The sequence below is a fragment of the Narcine bancroftii genome, chromosome 14 (genome assembly GCF_036971445.1).
Source record: "Narcine bancroftii isolate sNarBan1 chromosome 14, sNarBan1.hap1, whole genome shotgun sequence".
Classification (NCBI taxonomy): domain Eukaryota; kingdom Metazoa; phylum Chordata; class Chondrichthyes; order Torpediniformes; family Narcinidae; genus Narcine; species Narcine bancroftii.
The window spans coordinates 17,381,160-17,407,690 of record NC_091482.1 but is presented as its reverse complement, the minus strand read 5'-3'; the positions used below and the strand labels follow the sequence as shown (position 1 = coordinate 17,407,690).

Genomic DNA, 26,531 nt, shown 5'->3' with positions numbered 1-26,531 from the left:
TTTAAAATAGCCCAGTAGCAATTTTCTCTCCCACTTACCCTTAGCAAGGTAACAGCAGTGTGAGAGAGAGGAAGGGAGAGATTAGGAGGTGCACCGTCAAACTCATTCCCACTGGAAACATTATTAAAATGACTGTAAATGCAAGCAACTCATTGAGATAAAATACACAAATATAGAAATTATTAAAACCCGTTTTTAACTCTGTTACACAAATGAGGTTGCTCTGGCAGAAAATGTGAAGGTAAGCCCAAAGGGTTTCTATAAATATATTAAGAGTACAAGGATAGTGAGGGACAAAATTGGTCCCCTAGAAGATCCGAGTGGTCGTCTATGTGTGGAGCCTCATGAGATAGGGGAGATGTTGAACAGTTTTTGTTGCATCAGTATTTACTCAGAAAAATGGCAGAGTGTACAAGGAAGGAAGGGAACATAGAGGTTAAAGAGGAGGAGGTGCTTGCTGCCTTACAGCAAATAAAAGTTCATTTGGGTCTAGCACTAACATAGGAACAGCAATGGAAAATTCACCAGATAATGGTAAATTCAAAATATTTGTTTTTATTAAACTATCAATAACATATTTCTTACTTATCTCTAAACTTAACTCTAAAATTAACCCCACTATGCACAAGTGTGTGTGTGTGTGTGTGTGTGTAATTAAAGTCCCACTCTGAAAAATCAATTTTTAAAACAAGCATAATTTTAGCCTTGCTTGAAGTTCTTCAATTCTCATTTCAGAAATAATTATAAAGCACTCTTAAACATTATAACTTCAGGCCTCTTCACTCACAATTCTTTTGATGAGATGTCTTGAGAGAGAGTCTTTAAATAGAAGTGACCATCTTTTAAGCCACCAATGTACCTCCAGTGAAAAGGAGAATATAATTCCTTTCTTCCCAGGATCAAATCTTCTTTTTCACTGAAGATTTTGGAATCTGTTTTACACACAAAGAATCTGCCCTCTTTTCAAAGAGACAATGAATGTGGCTATTTTCTTCCACAACAAACCCAGGCAAGGGTTAAGTGAAGTGGCCATATAAAAATGGAATCAATAGTATTCTGCCCTCTTTTCCAAAGAGACAGTAAAGTCATCTACCTCATTTCAAAAGCAAAATTCTGTATTCTCCTTTTCACAAGACTAACATACAACAGCACCAATTCTGGTTACTGCAATTCAACCCTATCTTTCACATGGTTCCAACCTCTGTGTGTCACGGGACTTTGACTTCTGTACTCTCCAAACTGACCTGATCAAAAAAAAGTTTGAATTTGATAAAATGTTTTTCCAAATTATGACAGTTACATCATCAATGAGGTCAGTCCAAATTCTTGGAAACCACATGATTATCATTTTTTTTAAACCAAAATTTTGTTCCTTTTTCAAAACCACTTCTCATCTATAAGAACCTCTAACTTTGTAGCAGATGAAAACAAGGATGTTAACTGAAGGCTGCACCTAACAATTGGAGTCAGGTGACTAAGGCAATTGGATTTGAAAAGCTCAGATCAGCAGGAAGCTGATTGGGCAATAGAGATCATATGATCTCTTAACACAGGACGGTATTAATTCACTTCAACACAGCAGACAAGAGAGATGGTTTTTTTTTTGGGACTGGTGTTCATGTAGTAGTGAATAGGAAATTTACAGCTAACTATATTTTTTCTATGTCCTCACCTCTGTTCAAGAGGCTTAAGTGCTTTTGTTTAAAGGCAAATGGCTTGCTCAGCAGTTCTTATTGAGTACTGTGGTGATAATGTAGGTACTTCAGTTTTTAATAAAGCAAACACTCCATTGTTTTTGAATAGTTAAGAACCACTACAGATCCATTAGCTCTGTTCTTCCAAGATGCTGCAACTCTGAGAATGAGCTCTTCTCTGAGTACAATGGTTCTCTGGAAATGTGCTGTAACATGTGTGTGACCCTGTACCAGGGCACAACTAACTTAGTAAGAATACATATACAATATTTTAACTCTATAATTTACTTAACCTTAAGCTAAATATTGCTATTAACATAGGATCCATAACAACTCCCCTGGGCTTGATGATATTCCCTAGGACCTTGAGGGAGAAATTGTGGGAGCCCTGGCAGAAATATTTAAAATGTCTTTAGCCACGGGTGAGATGTTGGAGGATTTGAGGGTACTTCATGTTGTTCTATTGTTTAAAAAAGGCTTGAAAATTAAACCAGGAAATTATAGCCTGGTGAACCTGACATCAGTAGTAGGTAAGTTATTGGAGGGTGTTCTGAGAGATTGGATATACAAGTATTTGGACAGGCAAGGCCTGATTAAGGATATCCAGCATAGCTTTGTGCATGGTAGGTCATGTTTAATGAATCTTGTAGAACATTTTGAGGAGGCTTCCAAGAAAGTAGATGAAGGAAAGTCTGTGGATGTTGTTCACATGGACTTCAGTGAGGTATTTGGCCAAGTACCACATGGAAGGTAAGTTCAGAAGGTTCAGAAACTAGGTATCCATGGAGAGGTTGTAAATTGAATCTGAAATTGTCTGAATGGGAGAAGACACAATGGTAGGGGATGATTACTTCTCAGACTGGAGGCCTGTGATTAGTGCTGTGCTTCAGGGATTGATGCTGGGATCATTGCTGTTTGTTGTCTACATCAATGATCTGGAAGGTGATATGGTAAATTGGATCAGCAAGTTTGCTGATGTCACTAAGATTCAAGATGTTGTGGACGGTGAGGAAGGCTTTTGAAGCTTGCAGATGGATCTGGACCAACTGGAATAATGGGCCAGAAAATGACAGAGAATTTAATGCAGACAAGGGTGAGGTGATGCATGCTGGTGGAACAAAGGGATCTGGGAATATGTGGTTCCCTGAAAGTGGCATCACAGGCAGACAGATTTGTAAGGAAAGCTCATAAATCCAAGTATTTAGTATAGGAGTTGGGATGTTATGGTGAGGTTGTACAAGACATTGGCGAGGGCAAATTTGGAGTGTTTGTGCAGTTCTAGATGCCAAACTACAGGAAGGATATTAATAAGATTGAAAGAGTGCAGAGAAGATTTACTAGGATCTTGCCAGGTCTTCAGGAGTTGAGTTACAGGGAACGATTAAACAGGTTAAGACTTTATTCTTTAGAGCGTAGAAGAATGAGGAGATATTTGATAGAGGATTACAAAATTATGAGGGGTATAGACAGAGTAAATATGAGTAGGCTCTTTCTATTTAAATTAGGAGAGATAAATATGAGAGGACATGGCTATACGGTGAAAGGGTTAGGGGGAAGATTAGGGGGAACTTCTTCGCTCAGAGAATGATGGGAGTGTGGAATGAGCTGCCATCTGATATGGTAAATGCAGGCTCACTCTTGTTTTAATATGTTGAATAGATATATGGATGGGAGAGGTCTGGAGGGTTATGGACTGGATGCATGTCAATAGGACTAGTGGAATAATATTTCAGCACAGACTACAAGGGCCAAATGGCCTGCTTTCTATGCTGTAGTGTTCTGTGCTTCTATTGTTCTGCTGGGATCTAGCATGTTCAATATTCTGAATGATCACTTTCATGTAAGAACAAGTATGTCAGATATAGAACAGAACACTAAACACAGCACAGACCCTACAGCCCTCAATGTTCTGCTAACTATATATTCTTTCCAAAATAAAAGAAATGAAACCCTTCCTACCTCATAACCCTCTGTTTCGTCCTTGTGCCTGTCTAATAGTCTATTAAATGACCTAATGTATCTTCTATGGATCTATTATATTCTTCACTATTAACTGAACCATGGGTTAAAAACGTGCATCTCCACCTATAATGACATCTTCCTGCCTCTCATTTTCCCAGAAAGTAGGTGGGATGTCTGGGATGGTTGAGCAATGTATTTGAGTGACATGCTCCCCGTGGTTTAATGGCTGGAAGTATAAGCTCTGACGTGTATAATATGGGAGATGGCACACATGGTTGTTTAGTATGATACTGGTTGACAGATTATTGAGAGCTGATTTCAGTGGAACTAATTGAGACAGAAAACAATGCACTGATACTGCTACAGTGTAATAGACCAGGCAGTGAGGTTGGTGTCACTCAGTGCAGTAACTCATGGTGTCACCCACCACCCTCGCCCCCACCCTCCTCCCATACCAAACTATACAGAATCCTTAGTGATGTTTTTTGTAGTAAAGTTACTTGTCAATTGTAATTCCCGTAAATGCAGTGGAAATAGTAGTGAGATAAACAAATAGCAAAATTAAAATTACACTTTTAAATTATAATATCAATTTACATAATTCTCAAAAATGTTATTAATATCGGTTCACAAATTCTAATGTCCACAATATTGTAACTAAAACACTAGAAAATTGGAGAAAAGCAGCGAGTATAAAAACACCAGCAACAATGAAAACAACAACGTGTGCTTGTTTCACGTGCAGATGAAACCACGGGATTTGAAGCACCATTGTCGTTGGGTTATATAAATGACTGGAGCACATTAAAAGGCTCAAAAAGTAGAGTTTTAGGAATATCGATACATGTAAGCTGGGTTTTTGAAAAATATTTTTGCTGTTATAACTTAACTACAGAGATTTTTTATAAATTATAATAAATTTCTGCTGAAACACTGCACAAAAATTTTATACAGTCATTTTGGTGACACTCCCATCCCCACGCCCCCCCCCCCCACCCCAGTGAGATCAGGTAACTTCATGGCAGAGAATCCCACAACCCTCGAGTGCTAAACCAGATGGACCGAGCACCTACAGGCAAATTCAGTAATTAGAAGAGAAATAGTCGTTTGCTCTAACCAGTCCTTCAAACAGGCATATCAGTGCCCGCTTTCTGCCCACTCTCTCCCCTTCACTAAAATAGCTGCCAACATTTCCTCTTAATTAAATTCTGAAAATATCTTCTGTGGAGTGAGGAAGAGTGATCCCCTGAGTCCGCAGTCATGACAGTCGGTCACCACTAATTCAAAGTAGTGGAGGAAAGGTGTGGAATTGTAAATTAATGAAAGATTAGCTTGAGATGGAATTTCAAGGAACATGACACATTCACCTCTGCCGAGAGACTCGGGGCCCAAGCTCATTGGATATTTAATAGAGTGGATTGAAATAAATTGAAGCCTGGAAATATTACATTAGGAAACACTGGTTCACTAATTAGTAAGGCAATTGCATGGCTAAATTAGATGAACATTTACTTAATTGGGTTTTGCTTACAGTAAATCAATTATGCAAATATAAATCACGCGTCCACACTGTAATTATAATTTATATTATTTGGTAGTTTGAAAACCTAGATACATGCTGGTCTTGGTAATGGAGTCTATTTTGGAGGTTCGTTTAATGTCATATGTTCGATATTCAACAATATTTAATTCCAATGAAAATGGAATATTTAGGTATTGTTCCAATATTAAAAAGCCTTCAAGATATAATATTTGACTGGTGATCTGGCCTATAATTTCTGAACTCTCCCTCTTACCTCTTTTTTTTGGATATTGAAATTATGCAACATGTAACTTTCTTCAGTGACCATTTACTGACTATTTAAATGACCTTGAATCTTGATTATCACAATTATTATTACTTCATTTATTTGATTCTTGTTCCCCAATTAAAAAGTGCATCTCATGTTGATGCTCTGGGAAAATTCTCGCCAATGTCCACTCATGGTTGACTGCATTAGAAAATTACCCAGTGCATTGTTACATCATTGGGAAGTTAAACTAACAATCATAAATTGCATTCATTTTGTTCATTCCCTGATTAATGACCACCAGCACCCATTTACACACTTTAGCAGCATTACATATAAATTCTGCATTAATATATTGCATCCCTCTGGGGGGGAAAACTCTGCTCATTCAAGATAATATGTTTCTACTGTATTTAAAAGGTAATTAATTGAAAGGACAATGGCCATCAAGATATTTAGGCTTAGATTTCCAGCTCAAAGGCTGAATAATTTTACAACTTTTATGGAATAGACACAAGTGTATTCACAAGAGTGAATAATGAAATATGTCATAGTGAATATTTAGCAGCTCAAATTTTGTGAAAAATTCTGGAAATTGACCTGGCTGCACTGCAGGAATACCTTCACCATATGGACTGCAACATTTCAGGAAGGTAGCTTGCCACCATCCTCTCAAGGGCAATTAGTCTTGGGCAATAACTGTTGGCCCTGCCAGTGATGCCTACGTCCCATGAATTCATATAACTGAAGAGGAATGAGTTTAATTAACTGACCAATCTGCTATAAACAAGCAATGTGGCATCTAATTCAGCTCTGGAATTCCATGGATTCCGATCACATTCCAAGCAGAAAGTACAGGAAATTATGGAGCGCCCATTCATAAAGTTGAGGAGAGGGGGAGAAACTACTGCATACCAAAGAGCACATTGTTCCAATGGAGACAACTACACCTCACTAAATTTGCCATAAAAATATGATTGAATAAAAATATGATTGATTGGAAGTTAGGGATGGAACCATCCTAGAGAGATACAGAATAAGATGGTGAATGGAGGTGACCATAGCAGATCACTCCAGTATCATACCCTTTTCTGTCAGACAACTGGGTTCACAAACAAGATTCCTTTTAATGTCATGTAATATTACACAAATTTACTTCTGCCTGCTGTAAGGCAGACAAAGAGCTACCATTAGTGTTGTCCAGCTCCCCTTACAGTAAGGGAGAAAGAGAAGCAAAACAGAGTCCCTTCAGAGATGCTGAGTCTCTGGATTCACCTTCAGTGTTCCCACAGCCTCTGCAACCGTACAGACATCAGTTCGATCAAAGTTCAGATTTATTGTCAGAATGCACATTTGACATCACATACAACCCTGAGATTCTTTTTCAAGATTCAATTTATTATCATAGTAATAAAACAGTGTCATATTACATGAAATTTCTTTTTGCCTGCTCTTTTCCCTTGCTGACATTTCTGTCCATGGTCTCATGCGCTGTCAGACTGAGAACATTCACAAATTGGAGGAACAAAAGCTTATCTTCCATCTAGGTACCCTCCAACCAGATTGATATTAACATTGACCTCTGGTTTCCATTCAGCTCCCCCACCCATCCCCCCCATCCCCGCAACCCCCACCACCATCTCCTTTCCTCTAGTTCTTTCTCTCTTCTTTTCCCTCTGTCTCTTTTCACAGATCCAAAGTAAATTCTCACTTTTCCTCTTATTATATCCAATCAACACCTTTTGTTTGTGCCCTGGACTCCTCCCCCTCACATTCTTCCCCCTTTCTCCCAGTCTTTAAAAAGATGCCCGCCTGCTATTGGTTTACATCTTGAAGAAGGGCTCAGGCCTGAGACGTTGGTAATATATCTTTACTTTCAATGGACTCTTTGAGACCGGCCGAGTTCCTCCAACATTTACTGTGTGTTTTCACACCTCCAGGGACCCAGGTTGAATCTTGTTTTGCAACGCTGTTGGTGTGGAATTGGTATGTTTTTCTTCCCCATGAGCACTTGCCTTTCTTTCAGGTGCTCCCATTTCTTCCTACAAAAAGGGATCTCAGATGCATCTGCCCTTTTGCCACATCTCTTCCAGAGCACGGATGGGATTCAGCTTCCATCCCAGGATCTTCTTCCTGTCCCCTCCTCTTTCAGCATTGCAGAGGGATCTTTCCCTCCATGACTTCTTGGCTTGTCCTTCCAAGGATCCAAACTGTCCTTCCAAGTGAAGCAATTGTATCAATCAAGTGCTTACAATATAATTTCCTCATCACTGGAGAAGGTTAAATCAGATTGGGTGAGCAATGTAGTGCATGAGAACTTCATGACATGGCAGGAATAAAGCTCCTGAGGAATAAAAGTTATAAAAGATTTTGTACTCTTGTAAGTGACCAAGGTAAGTGAAGACATCATAACACAGAATGCTGGAAAGGTCAAGCAAAATCTGTGGAGGCAAAAGGTATAAGCTGAGATTTTGGGTCAAGACCTTACATCCGGACTGCGAGGTGAGACGAAACATTCCGAATATTGAGTGGGATTGGACTGGGAGGATAGATGGTTGGAGGGAGGTGACAGGTTGAACCCGACGGGAAAGGAATGAAGGGCAGATGAAGGACGGAATGGAAAAGGTAAACAGTACGTCTCATCTCCCAATAACTGCAACATTAGCCTTTCACATTGCTCCATTCAATTCTTCTCTATGGCCTGCAAATTTATTCATCGCCCTCGACATTTCAAATGAGTGAATATGACGGAGAGAGACAAAAAATCTGAAATAAATTGGACAAACCAGTTAACTTCGACGTATAATGAACCATGACATAAAACATTATGATGGTCCGGTTTAAGATTTATGGGCTATTTACTAGTTTTAACCATATGAATACTCAGTAAAGTTTTAATAATTCCTGTAAAAAAAATGATGTTGCTGTTAATTCTTTTTTTCACTATCTTACAAATTCGCGCATAGTACAATGTTGTTTTATTCCTTTTGAATGCAGAGGATTTGGTGGAAACATAAAAGGTCGTCTGAGTCTAAAATAATATAACAAATAGTTTATGAAACTACGCCAATTGCATCATATGGCTGCTTCGTTTTTAATCTTACCTCTTTGGAAGAGAAGGCCCTCCCTTTCTGTATTCCCCTGTTGAAGATGAGATGTGACTTACAGAGACGTATAAGATTATGAGGGGCTTAGATTGAATCTACAGGCAGCTCCTTTTCCAAGGGCATCAATAGCAAATACCAGAGGATGTCTGTTTAGGTGAGTGGAAGAAAGTTTAGGGAAGATGCCACAGGTAAGGTTTTTTTTTACACAGAGTGTGGTGGGTGCCTGGAGTAATGCCATGGTGCTCCGTGGTTTAGAAAGGGATAGATGTTCTGTGGTTAGCGAAGGATTAGTTAAGGCAGAAAGAAAAAGGTTGAGAACTACTGCTCTAAGTGCTAAAATAGTTGTCTCATCATCTTGATAATCCCTTCAAATGGAAAAAACAAATAAGGAGTAAGTGTTTCAGTGATTCTTTGGCTGAGTTGAATTTGTATTTTCAACTATATTTATGCACATGCCAAATGTAGATCTGGAAATTACATTAACTGGTTACTAATGTAGGGGCAAATGATTTTAGAATCATGAGTTCAAAGAAACTGAAAAATTCAACTTTTCATAAAGAAGGCTGGAACTTGTATTTAAAAAAAAAAGCATGAGTAAAATTCATCCGAAATTTCTTGCTGGTAACCTTACCCAGAATGGCCCGTACTTAACTGCTGTTCTACCTCAATGTTTCACTGTCTTCTAAGTTTCTTAGCATCATTCTAAATGATCCAAGTTGCGGGGTCGTGGCAAGATGGCGTAGAGTCTAGACGTGCAGTCTCAACATCTCTGGCCAGACTTTTAAATACCTGTTTTTTAACCCTTTGTTTCCAAGTTTAAACTTTTTAAATTTTAGTTTAAAGTATTAAGAAATTATTATGGCCACTAATGGTAAAAAAGACTAAATCTCAAGTGCAAAAGAAGATACATTTTCGAAGTGTTGAAGATCTGGGGCCTTGACGACTTGAAACAGCCCCAGGCTCAATTTCTTCATTGCGTAAATCCCAAAGACCGCCTGTGGAGGCTGAGAAGGAAATTCATCAGGCAGCATTACAATCTGAAGAAATCGTTTTTTTTTCACGAATTGATTTGAAAACAACAAGATGTGGGGGGAGATCAGTGGCGACTCCCTGAAGAAGGCGGGATGCCGTCGCTGGGAGTCCAGACCCGCAGTAAAACTTTTAAAATGTCTTCTGTTGGATTGCAGCAGGAGCTGCAGTTACCTTGTTCTGCCACCATGTCAGAGAGAGCAGAGCTGAGATTTACCGAATCACAGTGTATGCAAATGAATGCAGTTATTCAAGCTGTTATAAAACCTGAAATGGACTTTTTGACATCTCAAATGAATGAAATGGCTCAAATGAATGCTGGTATAAGTTCAGAATTAAATATGGTTAAGACACGTGTGGATGCATCTTATGAAGAATTTTAAAAATTTCAGACTGCTTTTTTGCACTGTAAACAACAAGTGACTTACTTCTAACACAGAAAAAGTGTTGAAGGTGGAAAAATCAGTCATAGAATTAGGAGATCGTGAGAAGGAGCTAGAAAGAAAAATAGATTATTTGGAAAATTAAAGCAGAAGGAATAATGTGAAAATTGTTGGTTTGCCAGAAGGTATAGAAGGACAAGATCCACTTCATTTTTTTAAAGACTGGATTCCGCAAATATTAGGGCAAGAATTTTTCTCTGGGGGATTGGCACTGGAAAGAGCTCAAAGAGCTTTAAGAAGAATACCCTCAACTGGTCAACCCCCCGAGAGCGGTAATAATTCGATGTTTGAGTTATTTGGATAGAGAAGCAATACTTCGACTTGCAGTACAAAATGCGAGACAACGACAAACCCCATTATTGATTCAGAATAGCAGAGTCTTTTTTTTATCCTGATCTGAGTCAAGATGTCATTCAACGTCGACGTCGATTTAATCCAGTTAAAGAAGTCTTGTGGCGTAAAGGTTATAAGTCTACTTTCGTTACCCTGCAGTTTTGAAGGTCTTTTACAGAGACTATCAATTTCGGTTTTTTGAAACTGATTGTGAAGCAATGATTTGTGCTGACACATTGTCAGATATAAGAGGACAAAGACGTAGCCCACCATTATCTCCTAAAGAAAAGTCTGGTGGTTCTGGAAACGGAAGAAATGGCAGAAATGGGAAAAATGGGAATGGAAAGAGTCCACCTTCTTCTGAAATGGGATCTTCGAGATTGGAGTCTTTTGGATGAAAAGAAGAATTTTCTTATTTTATTTTTTCTTTTTTGTTATTATGATACTTAATTGATGTATATGTCATATATTATTTGTTTTTTGAATGAATAAATAAAGTTTTTAAAAAAATGTTACCAATTTGCCATAAAATATTCGAGGTGACTCAAGATGAACATCTGTGATTCAATAGAACATTTTTGTATTCCTGAATGTATCAGGGATATAGCTGAAAGTCTTCCAAAGACTCATTATTTTCTATGTTGATGCATTAAGGTCAACATTCATGAAATTGTGCAATGTAGTTCAAAGGTATCCTTTTAAAATATGGATGACTGTGGATTGCAAGGGAGAAAGATTCAAATTGTAGGAGGCAACGAAAGAGATAAGTTCAATAAATTGCAACATTTCAAACTAACCCTACCCAAACCAACCTTCTTCCTTCATCTCTCCACAGAGTACAGATTCATACTTAGCTATGACCAAAGAAGCATCACACTGACTACAATCCTGTACTCCGTACAATAAGACATAATTGCAAGAACACTGCAGATGTTGGAAAACAGCAATTAGAACCAGAAAAATCATGCAAACTTTCAGCAGGCCAAATAGCATCTGTAGAGTTAATGTTTCAGGTTAAAGTTCCTTTATCAGAACTCCATGCCACACAAGGCACTTAATCTGACCCAGGATGAATGAGAATCCAATCCATTATGAACTAGTACCAAATGTATAAACCTGGCAGTAAAATATCTGCAAACACACACACTCCCAGAGTAGTGCATTTTATTGCCAGCTGAATATATTGTCTTCAAATATTCTGTGATTGAAATAGTCCAGCAGATATTGAAATATATTATTGAAGCATATTCAAATACTTTGTGATCACCCGATCACTCATTATTAGTATGTTGAGAAAAGACATCATGAATTCAACAATCTTGAAAATTGTTTTACTGTGTTTCATCTGGCATTTGGCAGGGGAAACAAACAAATTGGGCATTTCTTCCTTCAGTCTCTGGACCAAATTCCATTCATTCCAATATCTTCAGCTCATTCTACAGGATGTTGACAATATATTCAACCTTGAAATGATTGCTCCTCAACATCATTCAAAATACAAATCAATGGACCTTCAGATCAATGTTGTTCAGGTGGTCAAATCGATAACATCTAAAATTGGAACTGTAAAAATAAATGAGGTAGTTGTATCATCCCAGAGCAGTTTATTGCCAATAAACCCCAGACAGTAATTAAATGCAGGAAAGACAACAGGCCCTTTGCACACAGCAAACTCCCACAATCGGCAATGTAACAATGACATCGTAATCTATCTTCTGGTGACGTTGATTGAGGGACGACTACTGGCAGGTACACCAGAGATAATGCTATTGGTCTTTTTCAAAATAGTGCCATGGGATCTTCCACCTTAGGGAGCAGATAACCTCTGAATTTAATGCTTCATCTAAATGACAGCCCCCTGCGTCCCCCGGCATTGCATCAGATTGTCATTCCAGTTGCTTGTTTTCATGTCCCTAGAAAGGTGTGCTCTGATGCAGAGGCAAGAGCAGATTTGAGCTGAATTGAGATTTGAGCTGAATTGAGATATTAACTCATATTGCCACTATATTTAGTCTCTCATAGCCTTCTAATACTGACATTTCTACTGATGCAGTCTCAACAAAACCCTGCTGCAAGGCAGTACTTGTTTGAACAATACTAAATAACACAATTCCTGCCCTGCCTTTCCCATTGTCTTTATAATATTTTTTTTTGAAGATCACATCCCTTATTAACCTGATGAAATCATCTTTCACCCTGCCAGCACCCTTCATCATATTAATAACACCAAATAGATCTCAGCTTTACTTTCTCCATAACCAAAACACTGTAACTCCTACATCCACCTTTATTAGAACTTTGTTTATGGTACCATGTGATTGCAGTTACACTGTTTGACGCTCTTTATTTTGTTGTCAAATAAGACACCCAAAGCCACACAGTTTTCTCACTTTGTCTCATCCATGGCCTTTTGAAAAGGTAATATTATTTCTGATCTTCTGCATTTTATGGCTGCCAATTCAAGGCACAAATTGCAAAAGGAAGCTCTTGTAAAACAGTGCCATGACTAAGGAGGAACAAGTTCCAGGAAAGACACAATAGGTTTACTTTGCGCTTCAGGCAAAACTTCTTCAAATACCAAAATCCAGAAAGCAGCATCTTAAAATCCCCACTATTGTATCTGGGGCTTATGCCACCCCTTGAGAATGTGCTCTTGCAACATTCAGCCATTTGTGAAGCTGTCCGCAGGTTCTATTTTCATCAAAATGACTATCAAACCATTCTTTTTCCTTTATTCCCAAGCCATTTAAAGACCCTGATGCACGATCAATTGCACAAAGACTGAGGCAGTCAAAACTGAAGGCTTTTATTTGCAAGTGTTGCTCGTTCACAATGACCCTGACTCAAACTGAGGGCAGGCTTGTGGCACGACAGCCCTTTATGGGGAGAAAGGGGAGGAGTCACGAGCTGGTCAGTGAGAGCAGGGTCAAACAGAAAAGGTCATGTCATTTACATATAATGACAATGACATTAAGTACATATTCACAGACTTGTTCATTTAAATCTAACTGAGGGTTGAAAAAAAACAAGTGTTTCATAAGTAAATAGAATGTCAAAGCCATAAAGAAACCAACAACATCAATTTGCACTTTCGAAACAAATCTAATGTAGAAAAATACGTAAGGCACCGCAGAAAGACGAACGAGATCAAAAATGTTATTACAGGCAGTCCCCAGGTTATGAACGAGTTCCGTTACCTGGGTCTATCCATAGCCGAAGTTGTACGTAATGCAGAACAGGTACTTACAGTTCTTAATCAGCGTTAATGAGGTAATGTTATGTGCATGGATCAAATGGGGGCACAATGTGCATTATGTGCTTTTACGCACAGGCGCGAATTGAGAAACAACCTGTTCGTAAGTTGGAGTTGTGCATAACCCGGACGTTCATAACCAGGGGACTGCCTATATTGTGAATTCTGCTTACTGAAAGCAGAACAAAATACAACACCCTAAAATGTTCTTCTGTGCTTTCCATGCATTTTATAATTATCCTTGGGACATATGAATTAACATCTATGAAATAGTAATCAGATAAATTAAGTATATCTCATATTTCTGGTCCAACTGACATTTAAGAACTGAATATTGATCAATAATTGTATCACGATTGACACAGAAAAAGTGTTTTAAAAAGACATTTTACTTAGAATAGGAGAATAATCTTTTATTTTGAAGTATTGAATTCATTTGTGAGGCTAGATTTGGAAAGCTGTAATTATATTAAGTATTTAAGAGTGAATAGATATGTGGTAAATAACAGACACTCAGGATCCTGATCAACATTATAATTTTTTGACAATTTACATTTGCTCTTATCAAGGGTGAATAATATTACAGTATTAGATTACTGGTATCCAGAATTCAAGCATCCGGCAGCCTCAAGGAAACTGCAAAAACATTGAGGAAAATACATTTAAAAATTAAAATAATTAAGTATTAAATAAAAAGTAAAATATGTAAATTTAAAATAGCAAAAGTAAATGTTCTCTAAAGTAGCATGTAAATCTTTGCAGAAGATGTGACCAAATATTCAGCCAGCGAAGTGCCTTGGTCGTGCTTTACTCACAGCAGCTGTTTGAATAAAGTTGCATTTGAATAAAATGGCATCGCCCAGGATGAAGAGCTGGTTGATGCTGCTCATTGTTGGGGTGACTCTCTTAAAGTGATTCCTCATCCTTGCTGAGTAAGAGTTGCCCCAGTCAGAGGCTTTATCTGTAAACTTGGGGGAGGGAGGGGGTTAGTTATCTATCATGTAATTGTTCATCTTTCAGGCAGCAGGAACTTGCAGATGCAGTGGGAGTTATATGTTTTCAAAGAATATGACAGGAAATAATGTAAAATGCTTTAAGTTTATATAATCATGCAAGTGAAGTTTGTTCAGTGTAAGTACAATGGAGTGTTTTTGTCTTTTAAACTGTTCATTCTTCATGCAGGTGTATTAGTTAGAGAAAGTCTCAAGCAACCGGAAAACACATTTATTCGGCATCTACCAATCTCTGTAGATGTTAGATTCCAGAGGCATCCTATGGGATTCACGAGATGAAAGCTGCTGTTTCTGTAAACCTTTTACAGAGAGGTTGGTTTTATACGATGAAAAGAATTTTAGAAAAATGGAAATTTATAATATTGAAGGACGCAACATTGGGCGATAGGGTGTTACAGTTGTCGCAGCAAACAAGGACAGACGCAAAATATCTGAACTGATATTGACACTTCAGATCAAAACAGGATTAATAATTCATGTTACCTCATGAATGCCCCTTCCATTGTGCAAGACATCAATAGAAACAGTGTTAACTTTTCATCGTGATCTATTTTTTTTTCTTTTTTTGCATTGAACGGTACCAAATGTTTATCCTATATACTATGACAAACTGAATCTAAATAAGAACTGTTCCTACAAATGTGACTAAAAGACGGAACTCCTTTGTAACCTGGGGACTGTCTATATTTCGTATTGCGTGTTGGTCTGTATCAACATTTATAATAGCAGAACCTTTCTGCTTTACATATGATACACAGCATAATGAATAAGCAGCTCCGATATTTTTTTTCATTCTGTCAAAGGTAAGCAAGCATTTCTAATGAGATGTAGAATTCCTAAAACGCTTTGGGACATAAGGTAAGATGGAGTGCTTATTTGTGGTTGAATGCCAAAGATAATTTCAACACACCAGTTGAGGCACCTAGCCAAAAAAGTAATTATTTTTTTGACAGCAGCTGTGATATGCCTCTCGACATAAACTCTAAATAAGAAACCTAAACCATTAGCTCCAGATGATGCTCATGTTTTGGAATAAGTATCAGTGTAAAATGCGATATTCCACCTCCAAGGCATCGAGTAAACCAGTTCTGCTCACTACAGTGCGAATAAGATCCATTTCTGGTTCCATCCAACTTAAAGAATTAAAGTTTGCAAGGAATGTCTGATTGATACTTGGAGTGATCTTCTGAACACCCTACAATGTCACATAATTCCTGAGATGATTTAAAACAAAACATTTTTAATAAGCTCACCGGAAAACACAGAGAAGGGCACATCAAAAGTGGAATTTGTACACGACGTCATGAATGTATCAAAGGTTATTTCTCCAAATGCAAGATTGCAAAATATCTTAGCATGCTGCTCATAACGGCCTATTTGGGTAAGAATGTTCCCAGCAGCCAATGTTCCACACTCAGGACAGATTGATAGAATTTACCCTTAATTTCACTAATGTTTTTCAAAAGATATGCTGCTAGGCATGTCATCAGTTAAATTGAGTTTTTAATGTAACTTGCTTGAAGAAAATTATATGTTTGGTTCCCTGACCATTCCAATTAGAATCAAAGGTTTTACCCTAATTCATTTCAATTCAGTGGAATCAGGCTTCTTGCTTCAAGTTTCTGGCAGTATCTTACAATAATTTTCAAAATGACCCATATGTAAATTGACTTTTTAGTGGTTCAGATGTTTGACTAATAGAATTATAAATTTCAGGTAGTGCCCAATTTATGTTAAAAGGGCAGCACGGTTGGCATAATGCTGTAACAACCGGGGTTCGAATCTGACATTGTCTGTAAATAGTTTGTATGTTCTCGCCATGTCTGTGTGGGTTTCCTCCAGGTGCTCTGGTTTCCTTCCACCCTTTAAAAATGTACCAGGGTTGTAGGTCAATTGCTTGTAACTGGGCAACACGAACACGCGGGCCAAAAGTGTCTGTTACCGTGCTGCACGTCTAAACTAAATTAAATAAATTGAATTTTGAAAAAGTGAAGTCTAAGAAGAGGAAAATAAAGCAGAATACAGAACCTATTGCGGATGTGAGTTTCTTAACACAAATGAGAACCAACCAAGGGAGAGCCAGAGGTGATACAAGGCTAAATAGGAAATCAACTTATGGAGACAGAGACAAGATGAGGTTGTAAATGAATTTTTACAAAGGAACAAGATGCTACAGAAGTCATGGCAAAGGAAGGTGTGGCTGACATTCAATATTGATGAAATAGCAATTAAGAAGAGATAATAGAAATGCATGCTGCACTTAAATGGAAAATTCCAAGGTGGGGGAGAAAACTGGAGAAATTACAGTCATTTTCCATGCATCTGTGGATTCAGGAGTGGCAATGCTTAATAAAGTGTGCAAATTTTTACACTTATTCAAAAATAGATAAACTTAATAACTATAGTTTAACGATGGTGAGGGGAAATGCAAGAAACTATATATAACTGGCAATCAGCTGGACACACAGAATTGATTAAAGAGATCAAGCATAATTTGCTAAAGAGCAAATAGGTTTGGATTGGATAAGTGGAATTGACCTCCTTAAACAGAAAAGGAAATGAGAGGATTTGACAGAAATACTTATAGTCATGGAGGTTATGAACAGGGAAGATAGAAATAAATGGTTCCCATTGATGAACAAGTCTAGAACATTGGGATGCAGGGTGAAGAAGATGGGTAGAAGAAAGAGGGCAATGTGAGGATAAAGCCTTTTAATGCAGCAGGTATTTAGGGGTAGAATGCCCTGCCAGATGTAGAAGTGGAGATAAATTCAATTGTAGCATTCAAAACCAAACTGAGGACAAAAAAATGGCGGACCTGCTGCAACAGGAGGTCCAGACCCAGGAGAGAGGGAGCGGAGACACAACGCTGCTCCACAGGGGTCCTACTGCCTGGTTTCCTGTTGACGGCTCTGCACAGACTTTAAACAGGATATTAGAGGAGCCAATGGTGCTTTTTTTTAATATAAATCCAGTAACCACAGAAGTCTGCGCCCAAGATGACATAGGTAGCAGAGGATTGCAGGGGTTTGCAGACTCTGAGGGAGCAGGAGCAGCATAGAGCATCGGAAATGGGAAGAACACCCCCTCCTCCTCGCTGAGAAGGAGAAGCATGTGAGACGTCGCTACAGGCAAGGTGACTATGGCAGTGGGCCAGTGAAGATTTACTAGGATGCTGGCCGGACTTCAGGAACTGAATTACCGAGAAAAGTTAAACAGGTTGGGACTTTATTCCCTGGAGTGAAGAAAAATGAGGGGAGATTTGATAGAGGCATTTAAAATTATGTGGGATATAAACAGAATAAATATAGGTATGCTTTTTCCACAGAGGGTAGGTGAGATACAAAGCGGAGGACATGGAGTAAGGGTGAAAGGGGAAAAGTTTAGTGGGAACATTTGGAGGAACTTCACACAGAGAGTGGTGGGGGGTTTGGATCGAGCTGTCAACTGAAGTGCTCAATTTTAACAATGAACAAGAATTTTGCACCTGGATGGGAAGGGTATGGACTGGTCGCAGGTCAGTGGAAGTCAGCAGAAAAATAGTTTGGCACAGATAAGAAGGGACAAAGGACCTGTTTCTGTGCTGTAATGTTCTAAGGATCTCTGGTTCTAGAACAGTCTTGACAGACTGAATAGTCTAGTTACTTGCTGTAACCTCTCTGCAAATTTATAACCAATCAGACCAGGAAAACAAAATCAGCGCACAAAATCTCTCCCCACATTACTGTGAGAATTATAATCCAATGCAAGCAGAAACAGATGTTTGAACATCCATTTACAATCATCCTCAATTCTCAGGCTTGGCCACGTTAACTGCAGTGCTGGCACCTGTGCTTTTTGTTAATCGGCTTAAAGAAAAAAAAACCCATCATCGTACATGATCTCCAGAGGACGACAATGAATGAATCAAAAGCATGGAAAATGGGTAGGAAATGGGAATTGCAGCATTTCCCCAGAACCAATGGAGACACAGAAATTATTAATTCTGGGAACCAATCACAGCAAATTCAAATGTTTGGAAGTCCGAGAAGGTCCATCTGGGGACCATGCCACGACAGATATGACTCTCTGAGACCGTTTACCTTGAAGGATCCTATGAGTGATGTGAGACACCGAGAGGGTCCATCTGGGGACCATGCTGCGAGAGATGCGACTCTCTGAGACAGTCTACCTCGAAGGATGTTGTGAGTGATGTGAGACATCGAGAGGGGTCTATCTGGGGACCATGCTGCGAGAGATGCGACTCTCTGAGACAGTCTACCTCGAAGGACGCTGTGAGTGATGTGTGACACTGAGAGTGTCCATCTGGGGACCATGCTGTGAGAGATGTGACTCTCTGAGACAGTCTACCTCGAAGGACGCTGTGAGTGATGTGAGACACCGAGAGGGTCCATCTGGGGACCATGCTGCGAGAGATGTGACTCTCTGAGACAGTCTACCTCGAAGGACGCTGTGAGTGATGTGAGGCACCGAGAGGGTCCATCTGGGGACCATGCTGCGAGAGATGTGACTCTCTGAGACAGTCTACCTCGAAGGACACTGTGAGTGATGTGAGACAATAAGAGGTTCTATCTGGCACAACACTGAGAGTGATGTGGGACACCGAGGGGATCTATCTGGAGACCGTGCTGAGAGTGATGTGGGGAGGCGGTGACAGTGGCGGAGTGTGAGAGGAATGTGCCAGGCAGTGGAGGCTGATGAGAACATGGAGAACTGGTTGACAGCGAGGGAGAGGAACCAGATCGGAGTGACTAATTCTCATTGGGAAGCTGCTGTTATTTTATGTACCAATTTTACATTTGCCTGCTCTGTTAATGTTAAAGTTGAAATGAAATGTTACCATTGTCACGATCAATCTGTTTCCAATCTTTTTATTACTTGTAAGCATACAAAAAAGAAACATAATATATAGAATCCAAGGTTACAGAATATATATCAAACGAGTATGCATCATAAACAAACAGTAATTGATTCCCCACAGCTCTATTATTCAAACTAATCCTAAACTAAATAAACAGCCTGACCCCATAACCTTATAGTAGAAATTAGTTGGGATGCCTTAAACCAATAAATTCAATAATAAACAAGAAAATGTTCCATAGCATAAATGACAATAGTTGACACGAGGGAGAAACAATGATAAACCATATGGTATTAAAGTGGGTTTAAAAATCATGAAACAAATTCACAAAAGGGTGCCACATTCTATCAAACTTAATATCGGTGTCAGTTATAGCACATCTAATCTTCTCTAAATTTAAACAAACTAAAGTTTGGCACATCCACTGGACATAGGTAGGTGGAATCGAATCTTTCCGCCTAAGCAAAATAGTGTGTTAATTCTGGAACATTTTGTGTGAATGCTACAAGGTGCCAGAGCCTAGTGACTGTGAGAGCTGCCATAATGGCATGTCATTTTACTGTATCTCTGTCCACATGACAATGAACAATTCAGTAGTTTAATCGTCAATAGGTTGTGACATCCGAGGTTCCAAAGATTATGGAATTTAAGAGCAAGGAGGTTGTGCTGCCGCTGTACAGAGTATCGGTGAGGGCCACACCTGGAAAACGGCGTGCAGTCAGCTCTCCTTACTTGAGAAAGGATCCATTTGGTTTGGGCCAGTACAGAGGAAGTTCACCGGGTTGATTCCGGAGACGAAGGGGTTAGCTGATGAGAAGAGATTGCTGCCTGGGACGATACTCACTGGATTGGCTTTTCCCAGAGTAGCAACTCTGTGGAATTCTCTGACCACAGAATCAGAAAAGACTGCCTCATTTATGTGAGACACTATTAAACAGCTTTTTACATGGTAGAGAATTAAGGGTCACGGGGAAAATAACGGTCAGTGGAGCTGAGTCTCAGCCGGAATCTTATTCAATGCCAGAACAGGATCAAAGGGCCCAGTTGCCCTCTCCTGATCATATTTCTGATGTTCTTATGCCCATTCTTTCTGAAGTCAAGCAACACTACTGATGGGTGTATAATTTATGGTGCAAACTATCTGCAGTGATGAGAATTTTCTGCCCAGTCTATTAACTTTTGATGAATTATTTTCATTTCGGAATCTTACAGTGCTTTGTGGGTGTACGGATGGAGGTCTTCCCCCCCCCCCCCCCACAAGGAAGCATTCAGAGATATGTGTTCTAAAGTAAACTGCTGTGCCACATCCAGAGGTGGGGGCAGAGCAGAATTCTTTGAGAGCACATTATAGCACATTGCAGGCAAACACACAGCTCATAGGTGATGTAAGGGCTCTATTCCGAAGAATTCTCTGTAAACCATCTTTTGAAAGGCAGAAATTAACAACTTCAGTGATGGTTGATTAACATGAACATTGTCTTTTCTCTTTTTTTTTTACAATGGTTTAATTTAATTTAGACATACAGCACGGTAACAGGCCCTTTTGGCCCATGGACCCATTATACCCAATTGCCCTACAGCCCCAGTACTTTTTGAATGGTGGGAGGAAATCAGAGCACACAGAAAACTCAGGCAGACACAGGGAGAACGTACAAATTCCTTATGATCGACAGGGGATTTGCACCTCGGTCGTGAACACTGGCGCTTTAACAGCATTGCACTAATTGCTATGCCAACTGTGCCATCCTACAAACTCAGATTGTCCCCTATCTAATGACTAGTATCGATATTATTAAAATATCAATGGATGTTTTGTTTAATAGAGTTTGTTTATAAGTGACAATAGAAAAGATTCATCTCATCAGTTTCCAATACAAGTCACTGTGAACTACAGCTACGTTCTGAAAGGCAATTTATCGGTTTTATTTCTATGGAGAAGTTATTTCTAAATGTTTTTTTTTTGAAGACTGCTTGCCTTTTGAATTAATTGGCAGCTCACGACACCAGAAATGTTTGAATTGGTCGAATTAACTTCCCTGCCTTGAAAAATGCTTAAAAATTCATGGGAGAATTTGTATAAATCCAGATTTCCTTAAGTCAGGTCTTTTGTAGTCTGAGAGTCCATATATTTCTCCATCAATTAAAATGAATGGATGGAAAGACACAAACAAGTGCCTATTTCCTCTGATCAATTCCTGCAAGTGCTGCTTCTCATTATTAGTGCAAACAGGCATTGATTCTCTTATATTAAAACCCAAAGCTCTTTATCAGTCCTAATGTTTGGCATTCTTGACTTTCAGACAGACCGCACATTCTCTTTCATAATTTTACTTTCCCAACTTTGGTATTTTTCTTCTTATCCAAGAATTATATTAAATGCTCAGTAACCGATGGTTCATTCAGAATATGAGATTACAGGTTTATAACCATATAACCGTTTACAGCACGGAAAAAGGCCATGTCGGCCCTTCAAGTCCGTACCGGTTCACTTGAACAACTCCACTAGCTCCTCTGCAAACTCCTGAGGAAGTAGAGGCTTTCTTCCATGTCTCACATCGCAGGTAATGATCAAAGAACAGATCTATGCAGAAACTGCTTGGGAAGACTAATAAAAGAAAATATTTAAAAATTAAAACAATTATATTAATCAATCATTTGGATCTCACAGAGAATATGAACATTTATCCCAAAAGTAGCGAGTCCTGAAAATTATCCAAAAACATAATCAAGGACAATTCTCATTATGGATCAAAGACAAAAAAAAATTAAAATTAAAGCAATAATTATTAGAGTGGGCACTGAAAAGGTATTTGATTCAGTTAATTTGAATTTTCTGTACAGTTTTACATAGATTTGGCTTACGTGATACAATTATTAAAATTATACAGGTACTATATGATTTGTTTGCCGTACTTTTTTCCTATTGTAGAAGCACATTAAATTTCAACGATTCATGCACTGTGATATGCTCTGAACTTAAATATATTTCAATCACTCACCATTCCTTGTAAGTAGGCCGGGGATAAATCCTTGCAAGTGTGAAAGCGTTCAGTTATGAATGGTCTAGTGTGAAAGGCCATTCCTATCCTGGGACACTGAATGACCGATTTACTGAGATGCAAGTGTGAAAGGGGCAAGAGACAGAGCTGGGGAAAGGAGACAGTAGGGGGGGTGGTGTTAACAGACCACAGAGAAGTCAACATTAATGCCATCTTGTTGGAGGGTGCACAGATGGATATTGAGGTGTTGTTCCTTCAATTTGCCGGTGGTCTCATTCTGGCAGTGCATAAGACCACGGAGAGGGATGTCAGCAAGGGAATGGGACGAGGAATTGAAATAGGTGGCCACTGGGAGCTGTACATGTATAGAAATAAAGAAATGTAAGCAAACTGACTGTGCATCGAGAGAAAATAAATAATCAATAAAGTCCAAAGAGTCCCTGATTGAGTTTGTTGTTGAGGAGTGAGATGATGGAGGAGTTTCTGACCTGGTGGTGTGAGTCTTGTGGCACCTGTACCTCTTTCCTGATGGTAGCAGCAAAAACAGACCATGTGCTGGGTAATGTGGAACCTTGATGATTGCTAATGCTTTTTGATGGCAGTGTTCCCTGTTTTTATTCTATAGCTTCTTGCAAGCTGTCGCATTGAGTTCTCTCTAAATCTCCAAAGCTTAAATGAACAGTTCTGGCATTTATGTTAGATTACTAGTCTGCTCCACATCTTCTATTTGAATTCCATTTTTGATTCTAAAATTCCAAAATTGATTCTCTTTGGATATTTTTAAATTTCTCTCTTGATTGGTGAGAATAGTTTTATTTTGTCATTGTAATTTACCAAGATTATTTAACTTTTAGCTGCTTGTTTTACTAAGCAGGGGACGATTTGCCCACAGCCATTTTCAACAATATGAAAACTCCATGATATGTTAGATTGACTTGTTTTGCACAACATGAATTAATTGTTATCTACATGCCACTTGCAAACCTTAGCATTGTAAAGATGGATTTGGTCACACCTTCAGCAAATCAACAACGAGAAAGGGTTTTGGAGCTCTGAGGAAATTGCCAATTCTTCTTCTGGTAATTTGACTTGTGTATTTGTCTGCAGTTTTCTCTTCAATTAGTCTGTGTTGATGTAATAAAGGATCCAGCTGTCCTTGAACACCAGTCACTGACAAACGTGCAGGTGCTGTGAGCAGCTGCGACGGAAAGTAGTATGTTAGAATTCATGCAAGAAATTTAGAATTTAAGGACAAGATGTCTTAGTATAATTATACAGTACCTTGGTGAGACTATACCTGGAGTACTGTATACCATTTTGGTTTCAGTTAGTGTAGTGGTGGCATGGTTCACGACGCAGTTAGAGCAACACTGTTCCAGTGCGAATCCAGCGTTGTCTGTATGGAGTACAGGTATGTTCTTCCTGTGTCAGCGTGGGTTTCCTCCCACCCTTCAAAAACGTGATTGGGTGTTGTGGGTTCATGGGTTGGAAGGGCCTGTTACCGTACTGTATGTCTAAATTTGTTTTTTTTTTAAATGATCTATATTCACAAGGATCAACCCATTTTACAAATCAGAAAGCCATCAGTGAAGATTGGGAAGCACTTTCAGAACTTTGAAATCAAACAAAAGCACAGATACCTGAAATCTGCACCAGTAAAACCTGAAAAAGCTGGAAACACTCAGCAGGACAGGCAGCATCTGTGGAAAAAGAAAACATCGATGCTTCAGGTCCTAGAACCTCATCAGAAATGGGGAAAAAAATTCAGTAACAGAGTATATAGAGGAGTAGCCCAATGAGAGGGAATCTCTCTTGTTGGGCTACTTAGACCAGGTGTATTCATGTAGCTGATTAGATGCACAAAATGTTGCTTTTTATGAGTGAATATGTGGAATATGCCAGCAAGACCAAACTACAGAGTCTGACATCTGATTGCTCCTTTGAGAGCATCAGTGTGCGCCTGTGAATTCCTAATTTTGTGGCAATTATGTGGAGCAGTTCTATGTAAAAGCCTCAGCCCAATATTAAACCCATTCTTTATTCTGGTTAGTGAACTCTTGAAGCAAGTGAAATCCATATTTCTATATTGAAATAAAACATCTGCGTTACTTCAAATGAGAACATCTGGCTAATTCAAGTAACTTATTTACCTGGCTCTCATTCAGGATCCCCACCCAACAGAGCTAGAAGCCTCGAGCCTCTGTCCTTTGCTTGAACCAGCCGTGCTCTGATGTGATGACTCAGTCTCGACCAATAGCCCCAAAATCCGGTATCTCTTCTTCCCCAGCCACAGATTCTTCTTGTGCACTTCAACCAACACAAGCCCCTTTTCCCATCTTTCGGCCTGAACTTCTATTAACACTCATCCCCTTCCCTTTTCCAACCCCTGATCCTTTCCTCCACCTTTAGGCTCTCTTTCAGTGACTCCAAGCCCACCCTTCCATTTCATCAGTTCCAACTTCGGACCAAATTCAACCTTTTCATTCACGCACAACACCTTGTCACCATATGCCCCCGAATTCTGAGTGGGCCGCTCTCCAACCACTATTCATTGCTGACTGCAGATGAAGAGTTCAATGAGCTTCACTAAACCACTTTCAACTACAAGGTGGATGCATGTCTCAGCTTTATCCATTCCTGATGTACTAACTCTGTATCTGTCTCCACAAATGCTTGTGACTGCAAGCATTCTTAGCGTTTTCAGCATCCAGTTTCCTGGAGTCACAAAAACATGATTGGATATCATACAAATATCACGCAGACTGAGTTCCAAAGGTATTTGTGTAAAGTGAGCTCTTTACTGCTTGGAATGTGAATAAGCAATATCTCACATCTTTGAACCAATTTCTTTGGCAGTAATGTTTAATTCATCTCATTTATAGGATAAGCTCATATTTGTCTGTTGGGGTCCTGTAATATACAATCATCTTGCATTTGGTACGAATATTTGTGGGAAATAATATTATTCTCGTGGGTTTTATTGTAATGGAATTCTCAACAATGAAAATAATTGTGCAAATGTAAAACTTAGAAAATGAATTATTTTTTAGAAGAATTAAATATGTTAATTTGACTATGTCACGTAAGTGGGAATTTCTGTCCAACCCATTCATAGAAGGTTAGTTTTTGAAAGGTTTCAATCAACAACTTGCATTATATTATATTATTGAGCAATCGAATTTATACAATGAAATTAAACCAGGCATTTGTTAAATTTTCAGGATTATTCTGAGTTTAATGCCAATATCTTGAAGTAATAATGATGGGAAATTGATCAGAATTTGCTGATATTCTGTGTATCTGAGAGCAACTCTAGAGTTTCCAGGCACTTGTGGTTTTACAAAGTTTTCAGTGATTTGCTTCTCCTCAGGCCCCACTGGTTGTGGCCTCCCCACCACAATCAAAGGAAGTCACGGACAGTGATAGGCATTTTTTTGCCCTGCTGAGAAATTTACCAATGCATATCATTAGGTTAGAACCAGATGGGCTTGCTTTCAGAAATACTCTCCTGATGGATGTTCATACACGCAAACGATGTTGCAATCAACAGGAGGTTTCGATGTTAACACTAACAAAAAGATTAAAGGAAGAGCTAAGTTTTAGGAGGGTACAATCAAATTGTATTATTTGTACCTCAATTGAAGGCGGGAGGCAGAGGTAGCAATAGAGAGGAGTGTCAGGGAAACTGTCACCCCCCAAAAATCAGGAGGCAGGTAGCTGGGAGACTGTCAGGAGAGGGAAGGGGAATAGACAAAACGGTATACTGTTGATAGGAATCGCCTACCAGGGACAAGTTGTAGTGGTCATGTCTCTGGCACTGAGACTGGACCCTCAACTCAGAAGGGAAGGAGGGAGAATAAGAGTGGAATAGTGATAGAGGATTCGATAGTTAGGGGGACAGATAAGAGGTTCTGTGGGAGAGATCAAAAATCCCAGATGATCTGTTGCCTCCCTGGTGCCAGTGTCCACGATATCTCAGATCGAGTTCTCTGTATTCTCAGGTGGGACGGCGGGCAGCCAGATGCCATAATCCATGTAGGGAACAAT

The 26,531-nt window shown here is 39.1% G+C and overlaps 1 long non-coding RNA gene across 1 annotated transcript in view; it reads left to right on the top strand.

Moving 5' to 3' along the window:
- The window catches only part of LOC138749397 (uncharacterized), a 75,732-nt gene that overhangs the window by 41,173 nt on the left and 8,028 nt on the right, over positions 1 to 26,531 (top strand). Inside the window, exon 3 of the long non-coding RNA XR_011348608.1 lies at positions 14,794 to 14,936. This is a non-coding gene — a long non-coding RNA (uncharacterized lncRNA). The remainder of the gene's footprint in view (positions 1 to 14,793; positions 14,937 to 26,531) is intronic.